Here is a 7,689-nt window from a genome sequence, read left to right as displayed (position 1 = left end):
GTCACCAAGATCTATCTATGGAGAAACCAGCAACCAGGGGAAGGAGAGTGCATCTACATACCCTTGTAGATCGCTAAGCGGAAGCGTTCAAGAGAACGGGGTTGATGGAGTCGTACTTGTCGTGATTCAAATCACCGATGACCAAGTGCCGAACGGACGACACCTCCGCGTTCAACACACGTACAGCCCGGTGACGTCTCCCACGCCTTGATCCAGCAAGGAGAGAGGGAGAGGTTGAGAAAGACTCCATCCAACAGCAGCACAACGGCGTGGTGGTGATGGAGGAGCGTGGTAGTCCAGCAGGGCTTCGCCAAGCACCACGAGATATGAGGAGAAGGGAGAGAGGTAGGGCTGCACCAAGAGGATAAGTTCTCATGTGTTGGGCTGCTCCAAAACCTTCAATATATATAGGGGAAGGGGAGGGCTGCGCCCCCTTTAGGGTTTCCCACCCCAAGGGGTGCGGCCAAGGGGGGGGAGTGCCTCCCAAGTGAAGTGGAGGCCTCCCCCTTTAGGGTTTCCCCTTCCCATGCGCATGGGCCTTGGGGGGGCTGGTGCCCCTGGCCCATTAAGGCTAGGGTGCCCCCCTACAGCCCATGCTACTGTATTGGACGTGGTGGAACAATTTCCGGACTTCCGGACCCCTCCGGAATCCTCCGGAACCTTCTGGAAGCTTCCCGGTACAATACCGAAAAAACCCGAACTTTTTCCGGAACCCAAACAACAACTTTCCATATATAAATCTTTACCTCCGGACCATTCTGGAACTCCTCGTGACGTCCGGGATCTCATCCGGGACTCCGAACAACATTCGGTAACCACATACAAACTTCCTTTATAACCCTAGCGTCATCGAACCTTAAGTGTGTAGACCCTACGGGTTCGGGAACCATGCAGACATGACCGAGACGTTCTCCAGTCAATAACCAATAGCGGGATCTGGATACCCATATTGCCTCCCACATGTTCCACGATGATCTCATCGGATGAACCACGATGTCAAGGACTCAATCGATCCCGTATACAATTCCCTTTGTCTAGCGGTATTATACTTGCCCGAGATTCGATCGTCGGTATACCGATACCTTGTTCAATCTCGTTACCGGCAAGTCTCTTTACTCGTTCCGTAACACATCATCCCGTGATCAACCCCTTGGTCACATTGTGCACATTATGATGATGTCCTACCGAGTGGGCCCAGAGATACCTCTCCGTTTACACGGAGTGACAAATCCCAGTCTCGATCCGCATAAAACAATAGATACTTTCGGAGATACCTGTAGTGCACCTTTATAGTCACCCAGTTACGTTGTGACGTTTGATACACCCAAAGCACTCCTACGGTATCCAGGAGTTACACGCTCTCATGGTCAAAGGAAGAGATACTTGACATTGGCAAAGCTCTAGCAAACGAACTACACGATCTTTGTGCTATGCTTAGGATTGGGTCTTGTCCATCACATCATTCTCCTAATGATGTGATCCCGTTATCAACGACATCCAATGTCCATAGCCAGGAAATCATGACTATCTGTTGATCACAACGAGCTAGAAAACTAGAGGCTCACTAGGGACATATTGTGGTCTATGTATTCACACGTGTATTACGATTTCCGGATAATACAGTTATAGCATGAATAAAAGACTGTTATCATGAACAAAGAAATATAATAATAACACTTTTATTATTGCCTCTAGGGCATATTTCCAACAGTCTCCCACTTGCACTAGAGTCAATGATCTAGTTCACATCACCATGTGATTAACACTGACAGGTCACATCACCATGTGACCAACATCCAAAGAGTCTTGAGTTTGATCATGTTGCTTGTGAGAGAGGTTTTAGTCAACGGGTCTGAACCATTCAGATCCGTGTGTGCTTTACAAATCTTTATGTCATCTCCTAGATGCAGCTACCACGCTCTATTTGGAGCTATTCCAAGTTACTGTTCTACTTGGAGCTATTCTAAATTGTTGCTCCATTATACGTATCCGGTATCTCCACTCAGAGCTATCCGGATAGGTGTCAAGCTTGCATCGACGTAACCCTTTACGACGAACTCTTTTACCACCTCCATAATCGAGAAAATTCCTTAGTCCACTAGTTACTAAGGATAACTTTGACCGCTGTCCTGTGATCCATTCTTGGATCACTCTTGTACCCCTTGAATGACTCATGGCAAGGCACACTTCAGGTGTGGTACACAGCATAGCATACTGTAGAGCCTATGTCTTAAGCACAGGAGACGACCTTCGTCCTTTCTCTCTATTCTGCCATGGTCGAGCTTTAAGTCTTAACTTCATACCTTACAACTCAGGCAAGAACTCCTTCTTTGACTGATCCATCTTGAACACCTTCAAGATCATGTCAAGGTATGTGCTCATTTGAAAGTAATTATTAAGCATTTTAATCTATCCTTGATGCTCAATGTTCAAGTAGCTTAATCCAGGTTTTCTATTGAAAAACACCTTTCAAAATAACCCTATATGCTTTCCAGAAAATCTACGTCATTTCTGATCAACAATATATGTCAACAACATATACTCATCAGAAATTCTATAGTGCTCCCACTCACTTCTTTGGAAATACAAGTTTCTCATGAACTTTGTATAAACCCAAAATCTTTGATCATTTCATCAAAGCGCACATTCCAACTCCGAGATGCTTACTCCAGTCCTTAGAAGGATCGCTGGAGCCAGCATACTTATTAGCATCTTTCGGGATTGACAAAACCTTCCGGTTGTATCACATACAACCTTTCCTCAAGAAAATTGTCGAGGAAACAATGTTTTGACATCCTATCTGCAAGATTTCATAAACAATGCAGTAATCGCTAATATAATTCCAACAGACTCTTAGCATCGCTACGAGTGAGAAAGTCTCATCGTAGTCAACTCCTTGAACTTGTCGGAAAACATCTTAACGACAAGTCGAGCTTTCTTAATGGTGACATTTACCATCATTGTCTGTCTTCCTTTTAAAATCCATCTGTACCTAATAGCCTTACGACCATCAAGTTGTTCTTCCAAAGTCTACACTTCGTTTTCATACATGGATCCTCTCTCGGATTTTATGGCCTTGAGCCATTTATCGGAATCCAGGCCCACCATCGCTTCTCCATAGCTCGTAGGTTCATTGTTGTCTAGCAACATGACTTCCAAGACAGGATTACGTACCACTCTGAAGTAGTACGCATCCTTGTCATCCTACGAGGTTTGGGAGTGACTTGATCCGAAGTCTCATGATCAATATCATAAGCTTTCACTTCAATTGGTGCAGGTGACACAGGAACAACTTCCTGTGCCCTGCCACACACTGGTTGAAGTGATGGTTCAATAACCATATCAAGTCTCCACCATCCTCCCACTCAACTCTTTTGAGAGAAACCTTTCCTCGAGAAAGGACCCGATTCAAGAAACAATTCATATTGCTTTCGGATCTGAATTAGGAGGTATACCCAACTGTTTTGGGTGTCCTATGAAGATGCATTTTATCCGCTTTGGGTTCGAGCTTATCAATCCTGAAACTTTCACATAAGCGTCGCAGCCCCAAACCTTTAAGAAACGACAGCTTAGGTTTCTCTAAACCATAATTCATACGGTGTCATCTCAACGGAATTACGTGGTGCCCTATTTAAAGTGAATGTGGTTGTCTCTAATGCCTAACCCATGAACGATAGTGGTAATTCGATAAGAGACATCATGGTACGCACCATATCCAATAGGGTGCAACTATGATGTTCGGACACACCATCACACTATGGTGTTCCAGGCGGTATTAATTGCGAAACAATTTCCTCAATGTCTTAATTGTGTGCCAAAACTCGTAACTCAGATATTCATCTCTATGATCATATCACAGACATTTTATCGTCTTGTCACAATGATCTTCTACTTCACTCTGAAATTACTTGAACAATTCAATAATTCAGACTTGTGTTTCATCAAGTAAATATTCTCAACATCTACTCGAATCATCTGTGAAGTAAGAACATAATGATATTCACTGCATGCCTCAGCACTCATTGGACTGGACACATCAAAATGTGTTACTTCCAACAAGTTGCTATCTTGTTCCATCTTACTGAAAACGAGGCTTTTTAGTCATCTTGCCCATGTGGTATGATTTGCATATCTCAAGTGATTCAAAATCAAGTGAGTCCAAACGATCCATCTGCATGGAGTTTCTTCATGCGTATACACCAATAGACATGGTTCGCATGTCTCAAACTTTTCAAAAACGAGTGAGTCCAAAGATCCATCAACATGGAGCTTCTTCATGCGTTTTACACCAATATGACTTACATGGCAGTGCCACAAGTATGTGGTACTATCATTACTATCCTATATCTTTTGGCATGAAAATGTGTATCACTACGATCGAGATTCAATAAACCATTCGTTTCAGGTGCAAGACCATTGAAGGTATTATTCAAATAAACAGAGTGACCATTACTCTCCTTAAATGAATAACCGTGTTGCGATGGACATAATCCAATCATGTCTATGCTCAACGCAAACACCAAATCTCGATGGTAGGGGGAGCGTGCGATGCTTGATCACATCAACCTTGGAAATACTTCCAACACATATCGTCAGCTCACCTTTAGCTAGTCTCCGTTCACTCCGTAGCTTTTATTTCGAGTTACTAACACTTAGCAACCGAACCGGTATCTAATACCCTGGTGCTACTAGGAGTACTAGTAAAGTACACATTAACATAATGTATATCTAATATACTTCTATCGACCTTGCCAGCCTTCTCATCTACCAAGTATCTAGGGTAATTCCGCTCTAGTGACTGTTCCCCTTATTACAGAAGCACTTAGTCTCGGGTTTGGGTTCAACCTTGGGTTTCTTCACTAGAGCAGCAGCTGATTTGCCGTTTCATGAAGTATCCCTTCTTGCCCTTGCCCTTCTTGAAACTAGTGGTTTCACCAACCATCAACAATTGATGCTCCTTCTTGATTTCTACTTTCACGGTGTCAAACATCGCGAATACCTCAAGGATCATCATATCTATCCCTGATATGTTATAGTTCATCACGAAGCTCTAGCAGCTTGGTGGCAATGACTTTGGAGAAACATCACTATCAAGTGATTGTTGCACTCAGACAATCTGAGCACAAGCTCAACGATTGAGCTTTTCTCCCTTAGTTTGCAGGCTAAGAAAATCGTCGGAGGTCTTATACCTCTTGTCGTGGGCACGAGCCTGAAATCCTAATTTCAGCCCTCAAAACATCTCATATGTTCCGCGACGTTTCAAAAAACGTCTTTGGTGCCTCAACTCTAAACCGTTTAACTGAACTATCACGTAGTTATCAAAACATGTATGTCTGATGTTCGCAACATCCACAGACGACGTTTGGGGTTCAGCACACTGAGCAGTGCATTAAGGACATAAGCTTTCTACTGTCCGCATAATTGCTACTATCAACTTTCAACTATATTTTCTCTAGGAACATATCTAAAACAGTAGAACTAAAGCGCGAGCTACGACATAATTTGCAAAAGGTCTTTTGACTATGTTCAAGATAATTAAGTTCATCTTATGAACTCCCACTCAGATAGACATCCCTCTGGTCATCTAAGTGATTACATGATCCGAGTCAACTAGGCCATGTCCGATCATCACGTGAGACGGACTAGTCATCATCGGTGAACATCTTCATGTTGATCGTATCTACTATACGACTCATGCTCGACCTTTCGGTCTCCGTGTTCCGAGGCCATGTCTATAAATGCTAGGCTCGTCAAGTTAACCCTAAGTGTTTTCGCTGTGTAAAACTGTCTTACACCCGTTGTATGTGAACGTAAGAATCCATCACACCCGATCATCACGTGGTGCTTAGAAGCGACGAACTGTAGCAATGGTGCACTGTTAGGGGAGAACACTTCTTGAAATTTTGTAAGGGATCATCTTATTTACTACCGTCATCCTAAGTAAACAAGATGCATAAACATGATAAACATCACATGCAATCAAATAGTGACATGATATGGCCAATATCATTTTGCTCCTTTTGATCTCCATCTTCGGGGTTCCATGATCATCATTGTCACCGGCATGACACCATGATCTCCATCATCATGATCTCCATCATCGTGTCTTCATGAAGTTGTCACGCCAACGACTACTTCTACTTCTATGGCTAACGCGTTTAGCAATAAAGTAAAGTAATTTACATGGCGTTCTTTAATGACACGCAGGTCATATAATAAATAAAGACAACTCCTATGGCTCCTGCCGGTTGTCATACTCATCGACATGCAAGTCGTGGATCCTATTACAAGAACATGATCAATCTCATACATCACATATCATTCATCACATTCTCCTTGGCCATATCACATCACAAAGCATACCCTGCAAAAACAAGTTAGACGTCCTCTAATTGTTGTTGCATGTTTTACGTGGCTGCTATGGGTTTCTAGCAAGAACGTTTCTTACCTACGCAAAACCACAACATGATATGTCAATTGCTATTTACCCTTCATAAGGACCCTTTTCATCAAATCTGTTCCGACTAAAGTGGGAGAGACTGGCACCCGCTAGCCACCTTATGCACCAAGTGCATGTCAATCGGTGGAACCTGTCTCACGTAAGAGTACGTGTAAGGTCGGTCCGGGCCGCTTCATCCCACAATACCGTCGAAACAAGATTAGACTAGTAACGGTAAGCATATTGAACAAAATCAACGCCCACAACTACTTTGTGTTCTACTCGTGCAAAGAATCTACGCAATAGACCTAGCTCATGATGCCACTGTTGGGGAACGTAGCAGAAATTCAAAATTTTCCTACGTGTCACCAAGATCTATCTACGGAGAAACCAGCAACGAGGGGAAGGAGAGTGCATCTACATACCCTTGTAGATCGCTAAGCGGAAGCGTTCAAGAGAACGGGGTTGATGGAGTCATACTTGTCGTGATTCAAATCACCGATGACCAAGTGCCGAACGGACGGCACCTCCGCGTTCAACACACGTACAGCCCGGTGACGCCTCCCACGCCTTGATCCAACAAGGAGAGAGGGAGAGGTTGAGGAAGACTCCATCCAACAGCAGCACAACGGCGTGGTGGTGATGGAGGAGCGTGGTAGTCCAGCAGGGCTTCGCCAAGCACCACGAGATATGAGGAGAAGGGAGAGAGGTAGGGCTGCACCAAGAGGAGAAGTTCTCATGTGTTGGGCTGCTCCAAAACCTTAAATATATATAGGGGAAGGGGAGGGCTGCGCCCCCTTTAGGGTTTCCCACCCCAAGGGGTGCGGCCAAGGGGGGAGGAGTGCCTCCCAAGTCAAGTGGAGGCCTCCCCCATTAGGGTTTCCCCTTCCCATGCGCATGGGCCTTGGGGGGGCTGGTGCCCCTGGCCCATTAAGGCTAGGGCGCCCCCCTACAGCCCATGCTACTGTATTGGACGTGGTGGAACAATTTCCGGACTTCCGGACCCCTCCGGAATCCTCCGGAACCTTCTGGAAGCTTCCCGGTACAATACCGAAAAAACCCGAACTTTTTCCGGAACCCGAACAACAAGTTTCCATATGTAAATCTTTACCTCCGGACCATTCCGGAACTCCTCGTGACGTCCGGGATCTCATCCGGGACTCCGAACAACATTCGGTAACCACATACAAACTTCCTTTATAACCCTAGCATCATCGAACCTTAAGTGTGTAGACCCTACGGGTTCGGGA

This window comes from Triticum aestivum, chromosome 4B, assembly GCF_018294505.1.
Source record: "Triticum aestivum cultivar Chinese Spring chromosome 4B, IWGSC CS RefSeq v2.1, whole genome shotgun sequence".
NCBI classification, from domain to species: domain Eukaryota; kingdom Viridiplantae; phylum Streptophyta; class Magnoliopsida; order Poales; family Poaceae; genus Triticum; species Triticum aestivum.
This window is presented reverse-complemented; position numbering follows the sequence as displayed.